The sequence below is a fragment of the Falco cherrug genome, chromosome 18, assembly GCF_023634085.1.
Source record: "Falco cherrug isolate bFalChe1 chromosome 18, bFalChe1.pri, whole genome shotgun sequence".
Taxonomy (NCBI): domain Eukaryota; kingdom Metazoa; phylum Chordata; class Aves; order Falconiformes; family Falconidae; genus Falco; species Falco cherrug.
Window position 1 is genome coordinate 4048472 of NC_073714.1, and position 27833 is coordinate 4076304.

At 44.2% G+C, this 27833-nt stretch overlaps 1 protein-coding gene across 1 annotated transcript in view; it reads right to left on the reverse strand.

Moving 5' to 3' along the window:
• The window catches only part of ENTPD4 (ectonucleoside triphosphate diphosphohydrolase 4), a 248466-nt gene that overhangs the window by 219955 nt on the left and 678 nt on the right, over positions 1 to 27833 (reverse strand). The gene's annotated exons all lie outside the window — the stretch shown is intronic.

Genomic DNA, 27833 nt, shown 5'->3' on the forward strand with positions numbered 1-27833 from the left:
TTCAACTTATTGACTAAACATCAACCTGCAAGCCCCCACCACACGAACGCAGGAGTATTTCACCAGGCAAGATAGCGGCTCAGCTAGCGTTGGCTCCAAGAATGTCTTTGTTATGGTACTAAGCAGAAACAATCGATTTCTAACAAAGTTAGAGCGGGTATCAGAAACAGTGGTGCTCTGGAGGAGCTACGTGCACCCAAAGTGTTGGTTTTTTCGAAGCTAGCTCATCTGTCCTGGCTTGGCACCGTATTGGGCTGCACAGACAAGAACTCCTTTGTCTGCTGAGGAGCAGGAAAAGCAACCACGATGCTGGGGGTGGGGGGTTGGGGGGGTGGGATGGAGTGGGGACCGAGCCACAGGGATGAATTGAGCCATTGGGATGAATAGATGCAACTCCACTGAAGACAATGGCAGCGAGCCGACTAATATCAATGGTGAATTTTGTCTCTATGTTGGCTTTTTTTCTTTTTTTTTTTCTTTTTTTTTTTTTTTAAGAGCTCGAGCAATTTCCCTTGCAAAGGCAAAAGTACATCCAAGACTGACTTTCTTTGTAGAAACGAGTAGCACATCTTTAAGACATGGATGGCTTAGACAACTTCGCATAGTATTTTGTGTTCCAGAAGAGTATGAGAAAGAGAACAAATTCTCTGCAGTGAAGAACATTTAAACGGAGTGGGTTATGAGCCAGCTTGCTCTCCACTACAACTAAAGTCATCCAAATTGGAAGGTTACGCAGCTAAAACAGCGGTTTAATTCAGGGGTATGGTTTGTGATTTTTATGCCCAGATCTGCTTCCTTGAGAGACAGTGCAGCAAAATATCAAGTATAGATACCAACTGATTAATGCAGCTAATTTTAGCACGTAGTAAATACACCAGGGATATTTATAGAACACATTACAAACCAAGGATTAGTGTATTTACCAAGTAAACAGTACACGGGCACGTGGAAACCAGTCTACCCAACACTGAAAGGTAGGTTAGAACAAAGAAGTTCCTCAATAGCAATGTTGAAAAACAAATTCTAGCCAGGAATGAAAGCAGATTATATTCGTAGCTCAAACCACAGCATAAATGTACTTCAGCATTCAGATGTGCATTTCATTTTCTTTACTTTTTATTCTAGCACCTCCTTGGCCACCACAAGAGCCATTTCCCATTCTCACAGTTGCCCTTCTCATGACTTCAAGACAGCCCAGCCCACAGTTTTCAGGTTTTTTTCATTATTAGAAAGCACTATCTTGAATTCAAACTCTTCTTTCCAATGCTTCTTACTGATGCTTGCATTTCATTAAAAATATTTACATCAAACAATAATCCTAAATTATATTTCCCAGCAGTTCTGGGGCAACCAACACTAACACAGGATCCTTTTTTTCTTCTGCTCTTGTTGGATTTTCAATTTGCACCCATTTAGTATCAGGACAACAATCCATTAGCAATGGAGTTAAAATGAGTGCCATTAGTTATTTATCGATTTACTATACAGAGTAGCAGGGTATGAGAAATAGACTTTTTCCTTTCCACTGGCCCATAAAATTGCAGTCATAATCTAAAACAACATTGCTTGAAGCTTTTATATGTTCCTCAGCTATTCTGAAGCAGAGGTTCTTCCCCACCTCGTTTTGTCAATGAGCAGTTTAAAAGACGTTGTACCCATTTGTTATCCACTTAACAGCTGCCAGGGCTAAGAATATACATGAATATATATGTATCCTAAGAGGAAGCAGAGAAATCACTCCTGCTATCAGAGGTGATGCAGAGCACAACAGAAAAGATAACTAACCAGACCTGCTCCTATTCAATCAGATTTTTCATTACTCACCACTAAAGAGCTCTTTGTTTTTTTGACATTCATACAAGGAAACCCGGTCACTACATGGACTTCGATGCTGGTTCAGATCCGTGCCACTGACAAACGATATAAAAACTCCTTTACCATTTACCTTTGTTGTTTCAAGATTTTTTTCTAACCAGCTCAGCGTCCTCACCTATCCTGTCAAAGGAAGTTTATTCATTGCTATTTTTCATCTTTTTTAACCCAAGGGAGTTTTACAATCGTGCCCTAGTGAAAACATCATTATTAAACATCCTTAGTACTTATCATGCATTTTATGGGGCATGAAAGTTGCATAAAGCAGTACAAGCAAAATTAATGTTGAACATGTTGATAACTTGGCTATGAAGAACATCAAACACTTAATCATGCGATTAATAATTATACCAAGCACATCATAAGATAGCACAGCATTTATAATATCTCCCTAGACTAAACGCCGATCTCCACGGTGCTCACTCTTTTTATCTTCCAAGACTTTAGGGGAAAATCCTTCCCGGTGCAGAGGGTTCATGCAATGCCTACGGGCCACTCCTCCTCACTTTTTCATCTGAATTCACTGGGGTCCCCCAGTCCATTTCAGGAGATTTTTTTAGGACCCATCCCTCCCCAGCCCAACTCTGCTGAAGTCAAAGCATTGCCAGTTCAGCCAAACCAAGGAGGGGGTATTCAGGGAGCATGAAAACACCGAAAATTCACAACAGAGCGTCTTAGTGTGGATAACCGAGCCAGCTGCCATCATGAAGCACCATCTCATGGCCCTTCACATAGCTTATTCTGAAATAAGCCAAATAAATTAATAGGAGGTGAGGATACAAGATCATCTCTGAGCAGAAGCATTGCTCCGGTAAGACTCCCCAGCACAATTTTGCTCTCAGCCACAAGTGTCCTCTTAAAACATGAAGATTCTGATTTTGTTAACCCAAACACCTCTACAGTTTTACAAAATATTACTGGCTCGCATCACAAGCTACCTAGACACCCCTTGTGTCCTGATGGAAGGTCCAGTTTGAGAATGCAGGATTAATTGGACAGAGCAGCAGGTCACACGTGCTCATACAGTCACTGTTCATTCAGTACATTATTACAGTGCTCCAAAGAGAAACTTGCTCAGGACACGAAGGAATTCAATTAATTGGCTTCCTCACTATCTGTGAAGTATGTCTGGAGGTCTTCTAAACTTATCAGGAAAAAAAAAAAAAAAAGTAAGGACTAAATACTCATTCAAAGACAAACCTGGCTGAAGTTTTAAGATGTTATCATCTTTTACTTCCTTAATGAGACGATATTTGTCTGGGGAAAAAAAAACCCACAAAACAAACCCTAAAAAAAACAACCCCACAACGTTCCAGGCAGCCTGAATTTCTCTGCAAGTGGCTTTTAAATCAGCGGGTGTAACAAGAGCCTGAGTGTTGGGTGCACCCTCCAGGCAGCCCTTGTACACTGTGGGCCAGTTGCCACTGCAGAAACTGGCCCATGTCCTCAGGCACACTGGTTTACACCCCTGGGGACCTGGTGTCATGGGTTTGGCTCTTTGTATATTGCCCTGGTAGAATTCCGAGTCATGCCTGCTGAGCCCGGCTGATGCTAAACCCGTCTTGAATAATAAAAAAACATGAAAAAAAATCAGCCAGAAGGGGGGAAAGAAAAATATCATACACTCAGCTAGCAGCTTAGCTATGGCACGGTGGTTCTTGCCAATCCATATTGAAATCATTCCCAACGCTTCATCACAGATGTATCATTACATCATCCGTCACATTATCATATGGATTCCAGACCTTGCTGAACTACCTACAACCCTTCACATCACCTTTCTCCAAACATTTTTCTTTTTTTTTTACACGCACTGGTTTTCCTTTTTATCTTCGATTTTGACTAGATTCAAATTAATCTGCTGGGCTGCAATCTAAAAGATGTCATTAAGGAAAGATAATTGTGTGCACAGACCAAGCTCAAGGATCAGGAACCACGGCATCTTGTTACACTAACTTTACGACGTTAAGGGCTGACAACCATCAAACCAAAAGTACAGGACCAGACGACTCCACGTCTACCTCCATTCATTTCACAGACTTTGGCTCAGCCTTTAATCGGGTAATATATTAAGTTTAGTGTTGAATAATGCCCACGCTGGTTTGCCTGAAGTTGTTGTGGTCGTCATGCCGAGGGGGCAGTGGTGGTTTAAGCTGATTTGATATTGCCCTTGAATCCACAATGCAGAGGCCAAGCTTGACATCAGCTGTTTCAGTGGAACATGCTGCCTACAAACACCGCAGCGATGGAATCGGTGTGATCTAACCACAAATTAATGTCACTTCCAAAACAATCCGCCAACCCAAGGCATTGCTGTCGTGTGGCTAAAACTTTACAGCTGAAGCATCCCCGCACGCCGTGATGCTCAGGACATGGATGTTTTACTTTCAGCCCTCTACCAGCGGCTACCTGGGGCGGGCATGGTGTTTGCACCCAAACTAGTGTAGCTGGGGTCTTTCTTGCTGCTTGGGATTTATCCTGGGCTAATAATAAATACAAAATCACTGGCTCTACTAGAGCAAACAGAGCTAAGCGACTGAGTCCAGAGGGGAAAATTAAGAAAAAATTCCAAACTGAATTATTTTCAGCTCTAAAATGCAAATAAACAACATCCTCCATCTCTACTTAGTTGCAATAAAAAATAAAAAAATCCAAAGACTAACCTTCAGCTAAGTGGCTGAAGCAATAGCAGCCCCAGCTGGATGCTGTTATGGAGCAGAACTTCCCTCTTTTCCCTGCAGAGCATCAGTGCAGCCTGTTCGGAATACGGCAGGGATGGCCGTGTTATCCCACAGACTGATGCTCCGCACACCTTCCAAACCCATAACCAGTCCCATGGGCTGGGGCACCTTAGTGTCCTTCAGATGTACCTGAGAACATCCCAGCTGCCTCCTACAGTCTTGTGTTTTATTCTTTTTATTTATTTATTTTTAAATTACATTCTGTCAGCAGTGGTGATCTCTGGGCCAAAAGAAGAAAGCTTACAGATTCCAGGCTCATTTATTTATATATTTATTTATTTCATATAAAACTGTACCTGTTCCCATTAAACTGTTCTTGAAACAAAATGGTTAAGCTCCAGATTAGGGAGCTGGAGCACAGCACCACAGGGCTGCACGGAACCTGGGATCCCTTCAGCATCATTTCTGGTTCCAGGCTCTGTTGTCTTCATTTCATATACAGTGAGCAGGGCTGGAAACAGCCCCACTGCAGCGCTGTGTGGAAGTGCTTTGTGGCTGGTTTGTTGGTTTGTTTTTTTTTTCCTTCTTCCCTGCTAGCTCACTCAGCTCTAGATTTAGTTCTAATCCCGAATAGGAATTTAAGAGGGAGGTTAAGTACACAAAACCCCTTCGGATCCTGAGATTAACTCCCACCTGCGTACCTTGCGTGCTCAGGACACATCTGCAGACCACTTGCTGCTTTCAGCGGGTTTCGCAATGTCGATCTTCAGCTCCTGCTGCACCTTGGCTTTGCCAAACATGACACCCAAGGGCAAAAGAGACTAAATTGCTGTTCATTACTGTCAGGGAAGCACCGACTGACCTGCTGTAGGTTGGAAATGGCTGATATGAACAGTCCTGTGCCTCTGAACACAGAAGCCCCTCTTGTAGTGGCTATAATTGTAGCCACAGCACACTAATTGGGAGAAAATTACTCATTAACGCTTAATAATCTAATCAGGTCCTTAATGTTGTATCTATCAGTATGCTATCTTTTTCGGGTATATTCAACCCAATGGCCTCTAATACTGCAAACTGCTTTGCATTCATAAGAGAAAGATGCTTTAATTAATTAAGCTTCAGAATGCGAAATGGAAAAAGAATTAATAGTCAGACAGCAATAAAAGCAAATGCAAACACTTCCCAGCATGGCTCAAAGCTCCAGGTGAGTCCAGGCACTTGATACTAATTGCATCTGTTAAATAGGTACTGCCAAATCAGACAATCCGTATTCATTGTAGGTCAAATTCACCCAAAGCCCAGGAGCCCCAGGAGTCCTAAGTCACAGCGTGAAGCCTTCAAGGGGGAAGCCAAAGATACGGGTGGTTGCAAGGACCACCAGTTTTACCACCTTCTCACCGCTCCGCAGCTGACAAAACCCCTTCACCTGTACACAGAGCTGAACTCCCAGGTGGTGGGCTCAGCACCGCACAGCTCGTCGTGCCTCACACGCGCGTGCTGGGCCGGGAGGAGGCATGGTGGGACCACGTCGGTGGGGTTCCAGAGCTGCACAGCAGCTGACGCTGCCCGGTCAGGCTGCTAATCATATATTCCTCTCCAGTCCTCATCCCCAAACTCTCTCCTTGCCTCTTCCAGTTGCCAGATCTACAACAGCTACATTTCCATTCAGAAGTAACACTCTGATGCCCTAGCTCTTGCGCAAGCTTTTCTCAACCAATTACTGCTGTAAAACTATCTAACTCTTCCATTTAAGCATAGAAATCTAAGACTTTTGCTGGTGGATTCAAGGTCATTAAAAGACAGATTGCCTGTTTGATCCAGGCATACAGAAGCTACATCCTGGTACCACCTTTTGCCCTCCTACATCTCCATTACTGGCACGTAACGTACGATGCGTTGCAAGAAAATATACTCTAATGAAAGTCCTTTAGTTTCACATTCCCTGCTTTTATTCCCCCCTCCAAACCATAATTGGAAAAAAAGAAGTTCAAAGAGTATTAGCATAATTTGCTAGCTGATCTCCAGCTGCCATATTTTTCACGTCATACTGGAATTCCAAAAAGAGGAAAAAAGCAAGAAAAAAGTTAGTTTATTGCATTTAAATAAGCAGGGAAATGTCAAAATATTTGTCTTCTCATAGGACAGAAAGGTTATGGGTTTTAGAAGGCTATTTAATAATTTTTTTACTCTGCCCTTCCACAGAGCTTTCTATTCCAATATACTTCAGAACTTAGAATTATGTCCCAATTTGTTCTCGAAATGTCATTTTTACTGCATTCAAGCACTGGAAGGTGTTCAACTCAGAAAAATAATAAAGGAAAGTACTTATAGTCATCTCTAGCAGAAGATAAAGTCTGCACCTGGGTCCTCAAAGACAGCCCGTTGTGCCCACGGGAAGCTAATGGGACTCTGCAGGGGAGCAAAGGTTCCTCTGGACAGTTATCCAAGCACGTCACCGTTCAAGTGACAGAAAGGCACTGGCCTTTGATTAAGAAACAGCCATCCCATCTGGCTTTGATTTATTATTTATCCCCTGATCAGCATAGCAGCATCAGTCTCTGCAGCTTCAATCTGGCTCGGCTATTCCGCACTTAGCAGCAGCAGAAGGTCCCAGCTTACTTCATCAGATAATCAGCACCGGGGAAATAAAACCAATTAAGCCATACTTGTTTCACAGGCGGACACCAAGTCGCACGGGTTCTCCTGTACTGTCTGTGCACGAGCGTGCTTAAGTTTGTTACGTCCAGATTCAGGATTTACCGGCCCCTCACCAGGATTTAAGGTCGCTAGAAATGCAGGTGGCTTTTGCAGCTGGTTGAAAGGACAGGGATATTCACCAGGCAAGACACTCAGGGGGTAGGATGCAACCCAGCTTGTGATTAGAAGGAAAATACTACCTATGAAAAGCTCCCTGGAGGAAAAAAAAAAAAAAAAAAAATAAAGAAAGGATTTTCTTCTAATAGGAAGTGTGACTTGGACACTAGACGTGAGTTGTATTTCCAGGACTGCCACCGATCTGTTGCAGAATGACCCTGAGCAAATCTTTTGACTTTTCTGCATCACTTTCCCAGCCTTGGTCTCTCATCTCTACTTAAGCCAGCAGCTCTCAGCCATAGGATCTCTACCCTAATCCACTTTCCCATTGCCTGTAGTGAAAACATAATACAAGTTTCCATTCCATAGGGAATACAGAAATCTTTCAGGCTTCCACCTCACTTCAAAGCAAGCTGCCAGGGAACATGGCTACTCCCAGCTGCTTTAACAATATCCTAAGGGATAAATTTTGTCCCAAGGTACAATGTGGGAAATTAAGGTTAATTCCAGTGAATTACACCACTGTATAATTGGGCTTAGAATTGGGGAGCTTGAGTTTAGTTTTACCTTAGGCTACATTAGGCTTAATTCCACTGAGGCCAGCATAATTAGAGTGTTGTAAAAATAGCACAAGGATGTAAGAGACAGCCCCCGAGGTTGTGAGCAGCACAGGAAATTGGAGAATTCTGAACTATATCTTAATATATGGATCTAGGCAGGGGGTGGGGGTGGGGGAAATTAAAATGTAGGCAGGACCTGCTTGGTAGACAAGGGACTGAAGCAAGAAGTGGTATTTTGGTAGAGATTTGCCAATTCAGGGCAAATTTATTTATAAAAGTTGACAGAACAATTCTGTGCAGCTGGCGGAGCAGCTCTCATTAAGACAGCCATGCAATGAGCTCTGGATCTGGCCACCGGCTCTGTTGCTGAAAGCTTTTATTAGCAGATAACAGAGTTGCATTTTTCCTCTCTGCATCACCATCAGCTTTCAGCTTCTTTCCTTTTGCAATCCTCTGCTGGCTTTCTGAATTCCAGTCAATACTGCATTAGCAAATACACATGATCGGATTCTATATGTTCTCTACACACGAGGCTTTTCTGCTGTGCATCCTGCCAAGGCTGTCTGTAGAGGCACTTTAGCATTTCTTAGAATTGCCGTTTGAGAATCATTTTTTTCCTAGTACAAAGAGGGGGAGGAAAGAGAAACAACTGCAGCACAGTTGATTGTGGGCATAATCTGCAGGCTGATGTCAGATCTGCTCATGCTGACCTAGATGTCCCCATGGACCTTCTAATTCATGCTGCAGATACTGCAGAGATATGGGTGGGGTTTTCTGCATGGGAAAGAAAAAGTCTGCTGTCGAATAAAGAGATTTAAAGACATAACCACCCCCCTGCCCAGCCAGAGCGCTACAGGGTCTGCTGTGCCTTTGAAGGCATTTACTGAAGTTAAACTTGTATTCTTCAGATTAATTTTAACGATCATTCTAGAGACTGCTTTTGTACTTCTGTTGCATGTGGTTCAAAGGAAACGGGCAGTATTTAGCAAACAAGAGATACAACAGAGCATGTGAGCATGGTATAGCGACCCCATACATTCAACTTCTGCTGAGAGCAGAAGAAACTGAACCCATCCCTGCTACACTGCTTTCAGTTTTAATGCATTTTTAGTAGGGATTTTTTTGTTTGTTTTAAAACAGATCAGGTTTATGCAACCACGCTGTGCGTGAGCACAGCCCTACGGCTGGCAGGTCAGCCTGTCAGACACTGAAGTACATGCTGTCTTGAAAATATCCTAGCCCAGGGCTGGCGACTTGTGAGAACGATTAGCCTGCAACTTTTCTCACATTGCTGGTTTAAAATCTTTCTGTACTTTGGTACGGAGCACTGAGTGCTCTGGGTGCAAAGCATTCCTGTTTTCCTCGCAAGAGCATCGCCCTCCCGCCGGGATCTCCCCGGTGCTGGCTGCACCGTACAGTTGCCACAGCTTCAAACCCAGGCGTCAGGGATCAAACCTAATCCAGGCCATGAAATCTATTGGCCAGTCGGTAGATTTGGCAAAAGGTGCCGATTCCTACAAGTTTGCAAACTAACCTCGGGCAGAGGTGAAGGACTGCATTACAATGGCTGGCTTCAGCCACAAACACAGCCCCTGTGAAATCTTGCAGAACCTGCCGAAAGGCGCAGCCATGAAGACACCAGGGATGGAAACAGGCTTCTTCAGCTGACCAAAAAACCTGCATTTTTGTCAAGTAGTAGACAATGATGCATTGCCCACTGCATCCTGTGGAAGCAGAACAGAGCTTCTGGATCCCTTCAGCAGACCCGCACTCCTCCTCAGACCATTCGGAATAACAACCCAAAACCTTCAGACAAGCTCAGTCCTGCCTAAACTTAACTACTCACCCACCACCCTGCCCGGGACTCACTCCTCGGGTGCTGAGCCACAGCAAGTGTCATCTAGAGCAGTTACTAGAATCTAGAACTAAGTGTATCTTCTACACAGTCTAAATGCTCCTGGGATGGATTAGGTGAGCATTGAATTTAATGTCACAAAAGTCAAACTTCTTCTCAAAGCTCAAACTGATTGGCAGGCAACTTCTCAGTTTTCCTTGGTTTATCTTATTTTCTAGCCTTGCCCTCCAAGCTTACCTTTGTTTTATACACAGAGAGTATCTGCATCCCTTCTTATCCTTAAATTCCCTAGGTTAAGTCAGCAGGGACTTCACTAGCACAGTTTTAAGTTTTAAGCTTTCGCTGGAGTAGGATTTCCATTCCTCTGATTTACTTCCCAGCCCTTTTCTGAACCTTCCCCACTTGGGCTGTAGAGCAAAATGAAAGCCGTACACCATGAATATCACTGGCTGCAGGGCACGACCCAGAATTTGTCAGCACAAAGTCCCATCAATTCCATAAAGCACTGAACGAAGCTCTTACAGCCCTCCAGAAACTTGACCGCCAGACACAACAGCATTGCTAGTAAACGTATGAGCAGGTGAGTGGAGTTTACACCTTGTTTGGGCTGTAGCAAGTTCCCATTCCTCATTCCCAGGAATGCTGTTCCAGTTAGGACCGTGTATCCCCTTTTACATTTCCACCAGCACTGATTTACACCAATGCAATGCAGGACCAGAGCTCTGCTTGCCAAAGAGCAGCATCCAGCACCGAGCTTGAGTTTCATTTTACTGGACAAACCGAATACTGCTCACCGACACACCGGGCTGACCCGAGCTCACGAGAATTCCTTGCTAATTACAATAACTAATGGCTGACACCACACTGCCCTTCATGTTCCAATTAAATTCTACCACTAATTTGGTGGCTTTTAGCATGTAGAAATGCTAAAAAATACATTTTTGAGTTAAAAATGCTAAAAAAAAAATATTAAAAAATGCAGTATTTTGGTATTTGAAAACAAAATGCAAGCAAGGAAGCAGGTCCACACTAAGATATGACGAGGGAAAAAAACGTGGAGGGAATACCGACAGCAAACCCCCAGCACCATCTAATGCAAACACCGCTTTAAAGCCACCGAATAACCTTGCAAACACAAGCAGCGTAGGAGCACTGCTGCTTGGGATAGTTGATTGTGATAGAGGTGTTTTCTTGTTCCACTGCAGAAAAGAGATCCTGCTGGAGTACTGCAGCAGATAGAGAACCTGGTCAGAATAAACCAGGCTGCTTCCCAGCCTGTTCCCTTCCTGCACTCAGACAAGGCATGGAAAACACTAGGGCTTAGTGATTACAGCACTTAATGCAGCTGAAGGGATCACTCGCCGCCTCTAGGATGGAACTGGGTTATTTATGATGTCTGGACATCCAGAGCCTGATGGAGTGTTGTTTCATTCCTTTACAACTAAGCGATGGTAATGAAAACCTACCTCACGTTTGTTTTAATGCAGCTGATCCCTGATTTTGTGTGTGTGAAAAAAAATGGGACAGACAGATGAAAAAGAGTACGCTTTTTGTTTTTTTTGTGGTTGGTTTGTTTTTTGTGGTTTGTTTTGGTTTTTGGTTGGTTTTTTTTTTTTTCTTAGGTGCAGCTAAATCCCTCTTTGCCAAGAGAAATTATTTTTAAAAATTGCAATGCAACATCCCAATCATTCCCATGTTGTAATCCAGTGTGTAAATTGCTATTGAAAACATATGGCAGGAACAGATGGGAGGGAACTTCCTGGAAGCCACAGGAGAGAGGGGGGGGCGGAGAAAAAGCTAAAGATTAAAAAAATAAAAACACTTATTGACAATTTTGGAACCAACAAAAAAAAAAAAAAAAGAAAAAAGAGCAGGCAAGACACCTCTATATGGATGTCCAGCAGATGTTACAGCTTATAGATCACGGGAGGGTGGATGTATCCACTGCACAGTGCAGTGAAATCCAGTCACAGGCAGATGGGAATTTCATCTTGCACAATGGACAAGACTTGTGGATTTCCCTGTCTTCAGCAGAAGCAGGGCACTCTCCCACCTGCAGCATTAACTTCTACTAAAGCAGCCGCCATAATTCTCACCCTAACGTAACCAGCTGCCTCCTGCCGTCATGTTTTCCACCTTGGATTGCTTTTTCTGGTCCTAAACTTCAGCTGCATAAAAATTGAAGGCTCATCTTGGCAGATGCGTCATCCCTTCTGTTGGCTTAGGGGAAAAGCTACGAAGCCCGATACCGTAGATCCATCAGTCCAAAGCTGGTCACAAGACAGATGAGATTCTGCAGGACCTTGGGCAAGTCCCTCTACACTCGGGCCAGGACAAGTGCCAGATCCCAAGGACACGGTTCAGGACCACTGCTGTCCCCCCAGGAGGTTTTATAATGATTTCAAGGAGAGTGAAGACTGATGTAATGAGAAAGAAAGTGGCTTACCCAAGTGCTAGAGTTGGGAAACTACTAATCTATAATTTCCCAACTAAACAGAGTTGGGAAAAACACAAGATTCCCTTTTATCTGAAGTCAGTGCTCTAGTCATTGACATACACTGCCTCCGGTTTATTCACTCATACACCCAAATTAGCAAAACACCATTGGACCTAAGGACTGACGTATTACTGAACAATAAGTGCATCTTATAAGTAGATATTCCAAAGATACGCATATGACAGACTCCTTTCAATCTTACGACGAAGGAAAATAAAGGTTCAAGGCCTCCTGTCCAGGAGTCTTTCCATGTATTGTCTCTTCTTTTTGGCAGCTCTCATCCGAGAGAGCATTACATCATCCGGCTGGATCCTCTGGCCAGCAGTCCGGCAGCAAGCATCCTATAGATCTGAAAGCCTGCAATACCTCCTAACAGTGCCTCCGAATATGCAGTCTGTTCCCTCAAACTAAAATTAATAGCCTTATTGGCAGGATGACTCAGGGAGCTGTAGTCAGGCTTGTCTCGTCTCCCTGCATTTGCAATGAGATTCCCCTGATTTATTTTATCTGCAGTAATTAAAGCAGCCTTCTCCCTCACTACCGCTACACAGCAAAGATTTAAAAATAACACAAGAAACAGCAGTAGGCTAGACAAATGGATCAGCAAGAAAATTGCTCCGGGCAGTTAAAATTTCACCTTAATCTACATAAAAAAATTTCTGCTGCTGGAGGAGCCCTCCTGGCCTGTAAGGCAGCAGAGCAGAGCTCGCGGGGCTGGGGCAAGGCGGCTGGTTCCCAGCCCTGCAAGTGGAACTCGCCCCAAGCAGCACAGCTTTTATTTTGGGGCAGTGGTCCTCAGCATCCCGTTAGACAAGGCTGCTGTGCCAGGCGACACCAAAGACCGAGCTGCTTCAGCGACAATTGCAATATGAAGGAGAAAACCTCAAGGTGTCTTCTTAAAAAAAAAAAAAAAAAAAAAAAAGGTGCTCATAGGTTGTAATTTCTGCAGCGTTCCAAGAGTTTTGTCCTTGTAAGAGTCGCTCCCTCCCCCTGGGCTGGACGCTGGGAACGCAGAGTTGCTGCTGCTGCAGCAGCTGCTGCTCTGTGCTTTGGGGAGAATCCCTTCCTTGCCTTCGCAGCCCTGTGTGGAACCCTGCACGCAGCACCCCCCAGCTGCCTGCCCCCCCCCCCCCCTCCCCCCAAACACTGCCACGCAGGACATGGCTGCTCCCAGCGCAGCGTGCAGGAACCTCGTTAGTGAGAACCAGCCCCAGCTCCCCAGCCCCGGGACACAGGGATGCGCTCAGCTCTCCTCCAGGGAAGGGAAACCAGGGTGAGATCCCCAACCACCGAGTACTCAGTGCTGAATTTTAGCTGCACTTAATCCCAGCAGCAGTTTTAACCCTTTGCACGCTTTCTGGGCCACAGAGCCATATGCAACTCCGTGCTGGGCTCAGAGCCTCCCCCCCAGGCTATACATTACAGACCCTACTGCACCAAAGCCTTGGCAAAGCTCTGCAGGGCTGGATCCCACCAGGAGGAAGAACAGCCTATTTTACCTGTTTTGCCTTGGAGCTATGCTCAGGACTTGTTTCTCACAGCTTTTTCCCTGTTAGCTGCTGCTTTCTTCACTCTAAAAACTATTTCAGGCACCTAACAACTCAGCTAATTATGGGAAGGAATCACACCGCAATCTCTCGTGTTAATGAGGGATTCTGTAATTTTCTGGAACTCTGCTGTGAATGCTGCAGCATCTGCTCCCTGTCTAGTACAAAAAAAAACATCTTCCTGGATAAATCTCCTTGTGTTAAGTGCCGACTGAAACACACACTTGCTTGAGCTGCTAGTCAAGGTCAGGCGGGCGCTAATAAAAATATAATCACCAGGAGCTAAACAATAAGTATGAAACGGGACGCTGCAGACTCACAAATAACGTTGTCTCTTACATTGACTGATATTTCATATCCCAGAATAAACCAATTTTGGTTCTCCAAGGGAAAAATGCACTTAAAGAGTGCTTGCCTTAATCTTTATACTGACTTCACAGGTATATTCGAAGTGTGTCTGGGAAAGAAGTGACTTATAATTATTTCAGATGATGTTACAGTAAATTATTTTACATTTACATTGCATTACAAATTTTACATTTATATTACATTTACATTAGTTTCCTCCGCTCTGTAGAACAGTCTTCAGTGCTCTGCAGCGTGTTGCCATTTACAGCAAAGCAACGTGCCATCCTACTGATTTACTACCAGTTTACTCCCTCCCTACATGGGCTGAACAAGTCTGTAGAGTGGAAGGACAGCAGTGGTGGTACCTCCAGACTCAATCGCCTTCACCCGAGCAGCTTATGTTTTTTAACCACCTTTCGATGCGCTGTGTTCCCTTCGGAGACGGCCATCCCATGCACGTGACAGACGTGGCTGACAGCCTGCGTGCAGCAATGCAGGGGCAAAGACACCACTTCCCACCACCTCAGCTTGTCCTGACTCAGCACCGAGCACTTTTTGCTCCGTTTATTGCGCATAGCACCGAAGTGCGATGTTAAGTGGTGTATTGGTTGCAGCACCATCGGTTCCCTGGCTTGGAGGCAGAGTTGTCAGGAAAGAAACACCCACCTTAACAGAATGACCCGGAAGCGATGCCCATCAAAACAGAAGCAGGTCAGGTGCATAAGTGGAGTCTGACCCTGACTCGCCCATTCCTCTGTGGCCAGCATGGTTATTCCTAGCTTTCATGGAGCCATACCAGAATTCAAAGCCCACACTTTTACTCTAAACACACTCTGCACCCGCACAGCAGAAAGCAATCAGGAACTAAAATAGGAACTGCATAATAAATAGCTATCGGAGTGAAATTATTTCAATAAAAGGGTTCTAACAAAGAGCTCTGGATTGTATTTCATTAGTCATCAACTAAATATGGATTAAAGTGGTGGCAAACTAAAAGATGCCCAGTATGTCATCAAGCAATCTCACAGGCTGCTAAAGGATTATTATTATTATTATCATCCTTTCATTACAGTAATTACTTTGATACATAAAGTCAATATCTGCATGTGCATCGCAACTGTGGAAGGTAAGTGCCTGCCTTTCTTTTCGCCTCTTTTTTCCTTTTTCCTTTGCTCTACAGGTATCTTTGCTTGTTAATTTATAGATTAAAAAGTACAAGATTATCATGATGTAAGGAAGCATTTTCTTCAGAAAACTGATTTGCAGTACGTGTCTCTGAAGATTTGCCACCTTTCAGAAACACAGATTCAGCCACAACTTTTTTTAATCACTGCAGTTGCCGTCCCTGGCAGCTTCCCCATCCCTGCCACGTCAGCAGAGCCCAGCCACCACCCGGAACTGGGTCAGCAGGGTCCCCAGAACCGTGGGAGTTGAGGGCAGCAGGTACGGAGAGGGAGCGCGGGGGATGCAGGTGATGCTCAGCCTCTGTGTTTGCAGTGAAAGGACAGAGTATACCTTGGTCACTCCTAGTTTATTACTTCCCATCACAAAATAGTCATCTGCTGGCATAAACCAATGAAGGTCCCTTGTGTTTGGAGGAGCTCTGCTATTGACGCCAGGCAAAGAAACACTTGTCTATATTTATCCACTACAAGATGCAAAAGCAGTAGGTAAGGCAGCTAGGAGATTTATACCCTGCCATCTGCAAAGCATCATACAATTTTTATAGCATTGATCCAAGGCTCTGAGTCCCCCTTTAGTACCCTTCCCCCAAGCTCACTAAATTCTTCTGGGCTTTACAGTGTTTTTAATTTGTACACCGCAAAAGCACAAATGCTTTCCGTGAAAGCTGCATCACAATGATTAACATTTCCTAAGATCGCTAATGATGAAGTGAAGCGTGGCCCCAAACTCAAGGGAACAACAGCCTCGAGTCTTTATTTCAAAGTCCCATTACAAGCCTTCAATTAGTTTCCTGGAATCTTTTCCTTCCTCCCAACCCTGATGAATAGCAGGAGTTAGCCCACTTAGTGAAAAATATGTCATCGTAGCTTACACAACTCTGAACCCTCTGATGGCAGCGTTAATCTTTGTGTGCACGGGAGACGGCTCTAACAATGAACTAATATGCCGAGAAGTGAAGTGGACACACCGGGCTATGAAAACGGACCCCTTAAATCAAAGGAATTATGGATCAAAGATCTTGAGATCTAGGGACACCTTTCAAATCCCATTGACTTCAAAGGCATTTTGAAGGTGCCCGGCACTTTTTAAGAGTGGCTTTATGGAAGGTTGATGGATAATAACGAGTAACAACCCGCTGCTGGTGGTGTGAGGTTCACACAGTGCTGCTTTGTTTAAATAAGAATTAAACACTAGCCAGAAGTTAGTGGTAGAACTTAGGACCATGCCCTCATTTTATCTGAAAGCAACATTAGTGTTAATTGGCATAGCTACGTTGACTTTAATTGCACAATGCCAATCAACTGTAGCTGATGTTCTGGCACCCACATGCTGGGATCCAAGCAGATGAAAGAAATAAAAATTTAGGGTTTGCTGATCTCCATTAGGAAATATGCCTTTCGGATTAAGACTTTGGACATGTAAAATGGAGGTTTGTGGGACAAAGTGACATCGAAGTCATTAAAAGGCAAGATTTGTGTCTCCAATTTAGAGTCACGCGTTTGAAAAATAGCCTTGTTTGTATTTGGGACTAAAGTAAATCAAGGGATAAAGATATCCATGGCATTTTGTTGTGTTTCTTTTCCCCAGCCAAATGAAATTAAACCTAAAAGCCGTATTTATTTACAGTATATGCTTATCTACCATATCTATTTATTATAACAATTACATCAGGGCTTACAGAGCAACAAATCTAGTGCATTATTAAAGCCTACAGGTTTGCAATTACCGTAAGTAAATATCACACCACCAAACGCTTCAGGGACATTCCTTCGGCTTGTCACTAGACTGGGAATCTGGAAGGAGCCCGATATACTGGCAGCCTTTGCAAAGGCTAGTGAGAGAAGGAGCCTGTAAAACCCAACCCAGAAGACAGATCTCCAGCAGTGCTGCTGGGTAAGATGCAACATCATGACTTCCATCAAGAAATACCGGTTGGTTTGGGTTCTACAAAATATAAGCTTTGGGGACTGGGTAGCACTAGCTAGAGGAAATCTTTGACTGGTTCAGTCCATGCTCTCTGTGAAAAGGATTTCTGCCCATCCAGGGTTAATGTTTTTTGAGAGATGAATGACAGATCATCTCAGAGAGGCTGCTAAGGATGTACTGGAAACGTGAAATCCTCACCCAAACCCACCAGCCGTACATAGGGTAAAATCCGGTTTTGCAGAATGCGAGAGAAGCGAGCGCTGAGGGCAGGTGCTGATGTCAAACAACCAGACAAAGGAAGAAGTGTTGTTATGCTTGGAATACGGAGGGCGAAATGGAACATTCGAGACAAAAAGATTTTAAAAGGATTTAAACACTAAAAGCTGATTGAATTTCCTTCAGATTACTTTGACAAATTCCAGGCTAATGGTTTATAGTCTAGGCAAGCTCAGGGTCGAACAAAATGCAAAATTACGTTTGCACCAATATCCAATACTTACCTCTCTCTTGCATGGTACAATTCAGATAGAATCCTGAACTATATGTAAATCACATTAAATGGGGCCCATTCGGAATGTTAATGTATTTTCTTAGCCATTTACCTTTTCAATAAAGCTGTTATCCAGCCTTGCCAAAGAGCTTCTCATACGTTTTGTCTCTGTTCTGTGGGATATGTATGCCAGAGTTGATCTCACACTGGATTCAAAAAAACAGAAGAGAACAGATTGTGTTTGAAACACAAAACAAAACCAGATTAAGCCTGGATTCTCTTCCTTTAAAACATGATTTGACCTAAAGGCCACCGGTTGACTGTGAATTGCAACTCCATAGGGTACGGCACAAGCCATCCAGCAAGAATCCTCACAGCAACACGCTCCATCTGAGCCCTCCGCTTGCTCCGTTTCAGAGCACCTCCAGGAATCCACGATTTTAATCCCCTAATGTAACTGCCTGTCACATTTTACCAGCAAATTTGATTGATTGCATTTGCTTTGTTTTAATGAGCTCTCAGATGTGATAGAGATCTAAAAAGCCTACCCAAACATTTGTCATTCATTCAGAGCACACATGTGTACCCAGAAGGCCCAGAGTTAGGTGTGTTTATAAATGCAGAGAAATCAACATCCAGAATTAAAATTCATGACGGATGCAGACATTTGCATCAGATCACAATAAGAAAAAAAAAACCAACATTCACTTCCTCTTGGAAGAGGACTTAATTGTACTGGAATTTCTTAATTGTACTGTCCATTTCTTAAATATCTGGTGATTGCTGTCAGGTACAGCTTTCTTGCAATATTCAGGCGACCATGAGAGTTTTCACATCCAATTTTATGTCCATCTTTGACTGCAGTTACACCATTTGCCAACAAAAATACAGATTCACAGTGGGAAAACAAATCTATGATTCCTAGGTGAAAATATCAGTAAAGGATTAAATGATGGGCTTTAGGGCAGACCTCTACAGCAGTAGTTAGCACATATACACACACCAAAATCACAAATAAATCGGTTAATTTATGGCAGCACACGCAACTTTCCCTTCTTTATGCTAATTTAATCAATACAGAAACATTTGAACTATTTTTCCAATGATCAGATCATCGGCAAAATGCCCATGAATAGCCACCTGACATTTACTTTATCGAAAGGAAATGGCTACAAGTAAACTGAATTATTTCATGACAGATCCTTGTGGTGGCAGAACTAAAGGAGGATGATTGAACACGTGTGGGCATAGAGGGCAAGGGCTAGGATGAGATAATTAGGTATTGCTGCACTCTAATCTGGGGGGAGTCCATTTGCTTTCTGCACTGAGGAGCGGTCTCCGTTACTGATCAAATTAGCAAATGCCAGTGAGTATTTCCAGCTGCTGTTGTTGTAGTAGTGACGAGACTTATCTGAGAGAGCTCAGCTTCACCAAGGCAGGGAGGATTCGGCCCATGTGCACAAGCAAACCTGCTTTTCTGCAATCCCCCCCCCCCCCCTTTAACAACCCCCTCGGCTCCTGCATCTACTTTGTCACAGCCAAATGGGACGTGACTCTGCCCCGTCCCTTCTCTACTAGTACAAACACGGGCACAACCACACAGCTGAAGACCAGAAGTCAGTCTATAGGACATCAACCATGCCATGCTCACCCCCTGTGGCTCTCCTACCAGTAAGGAAATGGTTGTCGTCCCCCACCAGAGAAAGAAACCAACCTATCTCACATCTAGTGCAGAACAGCTGATGCTACAGTTTTACCCCACAGAACCTACACTCGCACGTAAATCTGAGGTCCCCAAGGCCTAGGAAGATAATGCATTAATGTATGGGAGTCTCGTTAGCAGCCTGCAGCAGGGACACACGCCCCCATCAATTATACATCCCCAGCACCGAGCAGGCACCAAGCGCAGAGGTTCCTCCAGTGCCTGCGCTGAGCATCAGTGCACAGATCTGCTGCCTACGGGGGACAGAAGCCCACAGCAGCGTTTTCTACCTGAGCAGTTTTACTCCACCTATGCAAACATGCCCTACTGCTGTAAATCATTAATGTTTTACTGCATAAATGAGCCAGAGCTCTAGAAAGAGGCAGTCACGCAATATGTCAGAGCCACTTAGTCCAGACAGGCCTGCCTTCACCCTAAGAAACCCCACTTGCTTTGTAAGTGTCCAAGTTTGTTTATTCCAATGTCTTTGCCTATTTCCTAAAGTTTGACTTCATAGACCAGTTTGGGTTGGAAGGGATCTTAAAGCCCACCCAGTGCCACCCCCCGCCAGGGGCAGGGACCCCTCCCAGCAGCCCAGGGTGCCCCCAGCCCCGTCCAGCCGGGCACTGCCAGGGATGGGGCGCCCGCAGCTGCTCTGGGCAACATGTGCCAACACCTCGCCACCCTCACAGCACAGAATTTCTTCCTAATATCTCATCTGAATCAGCCCTCTGTCAGTTTAAAGCCACCCCCCCTTGTCCTGTCGCTACACGGCCTTGTACAAAGTTCCCTCAGGACCTGCGGATGCGTCTCATCAGGCCCCATGGACTTGTGCACCTTCAGGTTCCTTAGATAGTCTCAAACCTGATGTCCTACAGTGGGCGGTTCTTCATCCTCCCAGTCCCTGCCTTCGCCTTCTGTGCCTGGGGCGGTGTGGCTGGGGCACTCACTGGTGAAAACTGAAGCAAAAAAAGCTGTTGAGCTCCTCAGCCTTCTCGATATTCCGGGTAACCAGGTCTCCCGTTCCCTTCTGGAGAGGGCCCACATTTTCCCTAGTCTTCCTTTTACCACCCACGTACCTACAGAAACTTTCCTTGCTGCCCTTGATGTCCCTGGCCAGATTTAATTCTGTCAGGGCTTTAGCTTTCCTCGCCTGATCCCTGGCTGCTTGGCCAATTTCTCTGTATTCCTCCCAGGTTACTCATCCTTGCTTCCACCCTCTGTAGGCTTCCTTTTTGTGTTTGACAACAAGCCTGTGCCCAGACTCGTGTGACCTGAGCTCTGAAGTTAAGCAAACCTTAAGGGACAAACCCCACCAGGAAGTATCCACCTATAGATGGACCCCTTATAGCCAGCAAGCTGAAAGGCCTGACGGTAACGAAGGGATTGCGAGTTAGGGAAGAGCTACTTGCATCCTACAGGTGAGGAACTGGCACAAGAAAATCATGTAGGGAAAACCAAGACCCAGAACAAGCCAAAGTCATCACTGATTCGGCTACAGAGCCAAGAACATCGACTTGGCAAGAACCACCAGATCTATACAAGGAGGAGACCTTCCAAGTCAAATTTCCATTTGCGTTATTAATAAAAAAACCTCTTAGCAAACAACTAGAAGAAAAATTGATTCCATCCTCTAGCAGAGAAAAATCTAATCAAGTTACACAAGGTGACATCTCCAAAAGCAAAGCATTTGATTACGAGGATGGGTGCTTAATTAAACGGGTTGTGTGCTGCATCTGTAAAGCTGCAGCTCGAGGAAGAAGCTTCTGATGAGATCTCTCTGGTCAAAATAACCTTTGCTGACATTTCTTCCAAGACAAGCACAAACTGTTTCATCATGGAAATGATGGGGAAGGACAGTGCATTTAGGAAACTCTTGACTTCACTTTCACTTGCGAAGCCTTGGCAATCTCTGCTCATAAAGCAAGTTAAGCAAGCAAGCGGGCAGTACCTGCTTTGGTTTGTTTATTTGAATCCGTAGCAACATGGACTGTCCTGTAGCCACACCTGCAATTACAACAGCCAGATGCTCAGGATTTAAGATTAGATTAATTACTTTATGGCTATCTGAGCAAGTGTTCACCTTCCAGTGCTCCTTCCGAAGTGCTACCCTTGTCTCACAAAGAACTCGAGTACTGTGCTGATCCCACATAGGTTCAGAAAGCGAGTGGTCTTGTTAGGTTAGCAGTGACAAACCCATTCCAGAAGGGATTTTCTTCTGGAAAACCCTGGATACCACAGTGGTACGGCAGCAGCTTGCACCGAGACCTTCCCAGGGAGTGCTGTGCTATAGAAAACCCAACCGAGCTCCATCGATCCACGTGCACTGCTGAATAAACCTTGCTGAAAAATTACAAACCTCGAAAGTGGGCTCTACCTGCCGTTCCTTTCCCACAGTCGTCGCATTTCTTTCATCTCTGCTGTCCCTCACAAAGGCAACAGTTTTACAAAGTCACTCTCCTTCAGAATGATCCCCTGCAGGAATACCGACAGGTCAGAGGACAGCATGATGGAGGGGGGCAAATACTAAACTAGAAATCAGCAAGTAGCGAAGCCACTAGAAAACACAAGTTCGTGATGCTGTTATTTCTCACCACCCTGCACCCAGTGCTCCTAGAGAAAAGTACCGTGGTTTTACAAGATAAGGAATAATGATGGCATCTTAGTGTTTCCACCTCGGGTGGAGGAGAACAAGACCTGCTTTATGGTCCCACCCACAGACGATGAACTCCCCAAGGACTGAGTTTGTCCCTGCTGGTGCACTTGGCAAGCACCTTTGCCATAACCCCTGTGATGCCTTAGCAGTATAAAAGGAGACAGAAAGGAGGATAAAGCGAAGCATGGGAGGCATCTCCAGCAGCGTTAGGACAAGGTTTGCTCAGGTCTGCCCGCTGTGAACGGGCACCCAATCCCTCAGCCTAAGAAATCAAAGGCAGCCGGACGTGGCACCAACCAGATCCCTGCCAGCTGTAGAAAGGCGTATGCTTTAATCAGATGTCCCCAAAGGTTACTTCACCATCCAACAGCTACAAACCTTTTGATCAAAAAGAGCAATAATTGTCCTAAGGAAAAAGCTGGGAGCTAACTCAGCTATACATCATCCCTGACATCTTGACCTAAATAAGACATCCCCTGCAGAGTTAACGGGGATATAATTTTATCATGTGTAGAGACACAAAAGCGAACCATTTAGAGATCCAGAAATTCTGTCCCCAGGCTAGGCTGGTGCTAATGCAGGAAACACTCCTCATTGACTGGATTGTTTTAGATAACATCGAATTTCTCAAGATGATCCCCACCCCCAAGTGTTGAGACTAAAGGCAACATCTCCTCTGGAACTAAACCACCAGAACAGTTTTCAATTAGAAAGGAGTTTTAATCGGGGTAGCAGAAGGTGTCCTTCAGCCTCACTCCCAGGGCAGCTGGGTGCTGTCAGGAGGGACAAAGCAGGCAGCCCCCAGAGCACTGTTCTGTTAATGCTCCAACAGCCCCGACCCTGAGTTGTCATACCAGGACGTAGGAGATGCTCAGCAAGCTCCCAGCTTTGCCATACACACTCCTCTACCATCTCAAGTAAGCAGCAGACTTAGGAAATACAAATAATAATCCTGCCTCGGTAAGCGATTTAGGACCTTCTGATCTCGGCCAAGGCAAGAGTGCCTGGAGTTAGAAGCAAAACCTCCTTTCTTCTTGCGTTTTTATTTTAAATAACAAAGAGAAAATATTTTCTGCAAAACTTCCCCACTCTAAAATATTCTGTTTCGTATCATAGCGATGCTCTTCAGTATGTTAAAATTCAAACAAAATGACACATTTTAAGAAACGAGTGATGGAAGCAACTTTTGATTAAAAAAAATAATAATACTTTGCAATGAAGTTTCTATTCAACTCGAGCTAAAGCTTTCACATTCTAAAGTTACTGAATAACAGCAAATAAAGTTACAAAATAACGGCATGGGAAGCAGTGCAGGGAACTCCCAGAGCAGTTCCCGCTGTCGACTTCACCATCTCAATGTAAGGTCTTGCCCCAGGACTTCAGGAGCTGGTCCTCAGAGTACTTTCATATAAACATTTTACAGCATTAAATGATAAACGGGCATGTCTTTGTCTAGGAAAACGTAATCTGTAACAAGCAATAACAGCATTTTTGCAACCATGCAAAGTAAAATGAAATTAGAAAGTAATTGGCTGTAGTTCAACATTAATAATTGTTTGAATGAACACATTATAAATACAATGTATAATCAAATTCAAAGGACATTATTTAGCATGAAAAGTAACTACAGAAACATTTTTTAAAGCATTAATCTTTCACTGCAGCATGACTCAGACTATGAAGCTATTTTTAAATTTTTTTTAATAAAGTGGGATGTTGTGGGGTGTTTGTTTTTGTTGTTTTGGGGTGTTTTTTTTAAAGACAATTAGATGGAATTGCATAGGACTTACCATCTGTACCCAAGCAGAAATTATATATATATTTTGAAAACAATAATTCTATAAACAACATTGTCTTTCCTTACAGCTCCTGATCATAACATCAGTTTAAATGAAGAAAAAAAAAAAAAAAAAAAAAAAGGTCTCCAAGGCAAAGGAAAGCGAGGAAGATTTTGGTCTCATTCTTTTTTCTTCTTCTTGCCCACATTTCAGCCATCGCTCACCATACCACAGGGACCTGCCGTGGACTTGCTCCCCAGCCCAAGCTCTCCTGGCAGACAGCTGACGACACGAAGGGCACGCAACTGGAAAAGGGCACAAAGCGTGCTTCCGAAGAGATGAGGGCGAAGGTATCGAGCAGGTCTGGTGACACTGGCTCGACCTGAGCTGGGGGCCAGAGGCAGCTTGGGGTGTGCGTTACCTCTGGCAAAACAACCAGAGCTAAGCCCTCATCAGCCAGGCTGGCAGAAACCCACTCAGCAGGAAAAAACAGCCACCCAAACCAACCAGTGCCCCCTGGGAAAGCTGCAGAACAAGTAACAACCCTTTGCTTCTACTATTATCACATCTTTGTTTTGCAGAGATGTAAGTACAGCCCTAAAATTGAGCGCATCCAAGTTTTTTTCCTGAATTGGGACTTACAGGACTGGTCTGGTGGGGCTCACTCATTTCTCGGGAAACAAAATTACAGCACCATACCATGAAGCTGCAAATACTAAGCAAAACATCCCTGCATAAAACCTGAAAAAATAATCCTTGTATTTATTACTGTATCTTTACTATCTATTAACGCTGAGAAGATTTCTTCTGGAAAGACAATTTATTCTGCCAACTATAAATTAAGAGCAGCAAAGTGCCCTGTCATCACTTTTCAGTCATGTGTATAAAGGTGAAACTGGAGCATAAACCTGAATGGTGATATACGGACTGCGTTCCACCCCATATATTCCGAACGTCAAGACCCCCACTCCCTCTCAGACCCTGTCACCAAGTCTCTCTCTAGAAGCATTGCTTGTGACATTAAACTTTGTGAGCTCTTTTATCCGAAGGTCAGCAAATCCAGCTGACACTTCCTCATGTGTTAAGATACTGTAGAGTCTAATTATTATTTGGGGAGAGCAATATTTTCATTTTTCAGATGATGCAATGAGATAAATCAGTGTTGCATGTCTCCGCCGTGAAAAATACTATAATTTAGCTGCTTTTGTGAATCCTACTTTAATTCTTTTAAGTGACTCATCCTAACTGGGAGCATCGGTGGATCTCATCCTCCTAAATCACTCCGGTGTTTTCAGAAATCCTCAAACAAAAAGGATGAGTCACTTGTCTAAATCCCATCTCCCACTCTTCTGCAGGTTTGCACTATGATCACAGGCATAGGAGGGCACATCGTGAAGATCACAGGACTTGGCTACAGCAAAGAGGCTTGGTACCCCACGCCTTCAAATTAGGGGATGAGCAGCAGCATGATCCGCCCTTCCCAGGCAAGACCTGAACTTCCCAACACATCCCTGCACTGGCAGAGGGAGGAGGCAATGCCTGCAGTACTGAACAAGGGCAGCGCCGATCCCAAGAGAGTAGGTGGCAGCAGTGGGGAACAGGACATCTATTTGGAGAAAAGATGCAGAATTTAGCAGGCAAGGCAAGAGCAAGCTGTGATTTTCTGAAGTTTATTCAACTCAGATTTAACTGTCTCTATCTCAGGTCCGGTGCTGGGCAGTTATTTGATGTCCAAGAGGAAAATGTGTTTTAACCTTCTATTTACAGTAAACAGAGGAGCCACCTGATTCATTTAAGAGAAAATGCAAAGCAGATTTACTACAGGATGTCCTTCACAGCCATTAGCATCCCAGAACAACATTTAGTTAGAATTTAACAAAGGCTAATGCATGATTAATGTGCACGGATCCTGCCTTTCAGCTGTGCTGGGGTAGGAAACCAGCTTTACAGCTCATATAACAAATCACCTCTTAAGGACACAGCAACATGCATTACTTCACAAAATACCATAGGGTGACTCTGCTTTTCCTCTTAATTGGCAGTTCTGCTTCTGCAGCTTTGGCTCCTCATGCATTTTTAAAAGCTTCCGTCTTTCTCCTTCTGTGCTCCACATGTCTCCAAAATTACTTTCCAAATGCAGTTACCAAGTGCATTAATTAAATCATTATTATGACTTCAGGTTTTCTCAAAAAAAATATTTGCTCAGGCAGATAAAAGGGAAGATTGCTTGTGGCCCCCAAACAGCCACCTCTAGTCTCTTTGCACGGCTTTCACTTCCCCGAATCTCATGGCGCACAAGCCAAAGGGGTTCGTTTTCAGCAGGTCTAAACTGGACTCATTTCTGCCAGCTGAAGCGTATTCAAGAAAAAAAGGAGGCTTCCACATGCTTCAAGCCCCAGCTTCATCTGTTGCGTACCAGCAGCTACCCCGCACCGCAATGCGTGATGCAGGGCGAAGGTGTCTGCAGTTTGGCACGCAGGAACAGAACATCACAAACTATTTCCTCTTTGGACCATGGGAGGGAAAGCATCTCCTCCTCTCTGCTCTCCTTAGTCATGTTAGCAAGGGCAGAATCTAATCTCCTGCCTGCCCTGTGGCAAAGCGTGCCGGAATCCTGCTCTTAAAAACCGCAAAGAGAAGGCGGCACGTGAAAACGAAGAGTGAATATGGAAGAATCACAGGCATTGACTTCAAGGCACGAGACAGTTATGTCACACCAACCACTGTAAAGAAAGCAAACGAGAAACTCCAGCCTCTTTACTGCAAGGCAACACCAGTCCACGCTCAAGAGACCTGTTTTATCTTACTGTGAGATCCTGCACAGTCCTAACGATGTTCAATTTCTTCTTCTAATTACAGTACTGGCTGCAAAAGCAGAAATGTGCAAGAAAGATGCTCAAATTCTGTAACAGCTACTGCTACACTGACTTTAACCAGGGCCAATTTTCCTTCTACATCCATAGCAGTCTCATTTGGGGATAGTTCCCCCCAGGGTCTGAAGGCAGGCAACCTTTTAGCTAAAGACAACCGAGACCCTGAAGCGCAACAGCTACAATCTGCAGACAAAAAAAAAAAAAACCAAAAAACCCCATAGTTTAGAAATAGCTCCCATTTGCTCGCCTAACTTTACTTTTCCACTTTGAGGAGCTTGATGTATTGCAAAGGGAAATCTGTCCTGCTTAACTGGGCATATACCTCAGTTCTTTGGGTTTCAGTGGGATGGGTAAGCACAGGCTGGGTGGATTCAGCCAGCTCACCAAGCCGTATAATTTCCCTACCACTGGTAGAACGAGTCATGCAAGAAGGGAACTCATTTTCCCATGTCTTCACTTCTAGTTTGATATGACAGGTTTCTCATTGTAATTGAGGCAAAAAAAAAAAAAAAAAAAAAAAAAAAGAGCAGTTTACCTTGCAAGATCACGTAGCTTTCATGTACTCACCTTTCACTTTTTTTTTCTTTGCCAGAAGAAACAGGTCAACATTCAGGATTAAGTTAAATCCCTTGCTACTTATCTATTCAAGGCTTAAAAACACATAATCAATCTACAGCCATGATGAACCTTTCAAAAGGGCTTTACAAAGAACTGGACAAACATTAATAAGTTTTGCTTTACAGCAGTCCTGGATTACTCAGGAAAGGGGGAGAAGAAAGGGGAACAACAACAACAACAAAAAAACCACACAACCAAACAGCTTATTCAAGAGCACAGTGCATGAAAAAAGGCGTTTTCCCAGCCCCTATGATTTCTATCAATAATGCCCTTCCCTGCTGCTCATAAATCAGATTATACTAGCGCTCAGAAGACATAAATAGGGCCAGCTGCATCTCCTCCACACAGCCATCTCCCTGCAAATCTGAATTTGAGCTGCACGCACCCAACAAGCTGTCTCACCCTATAAATGGATAGGCATCCTTCTGAAA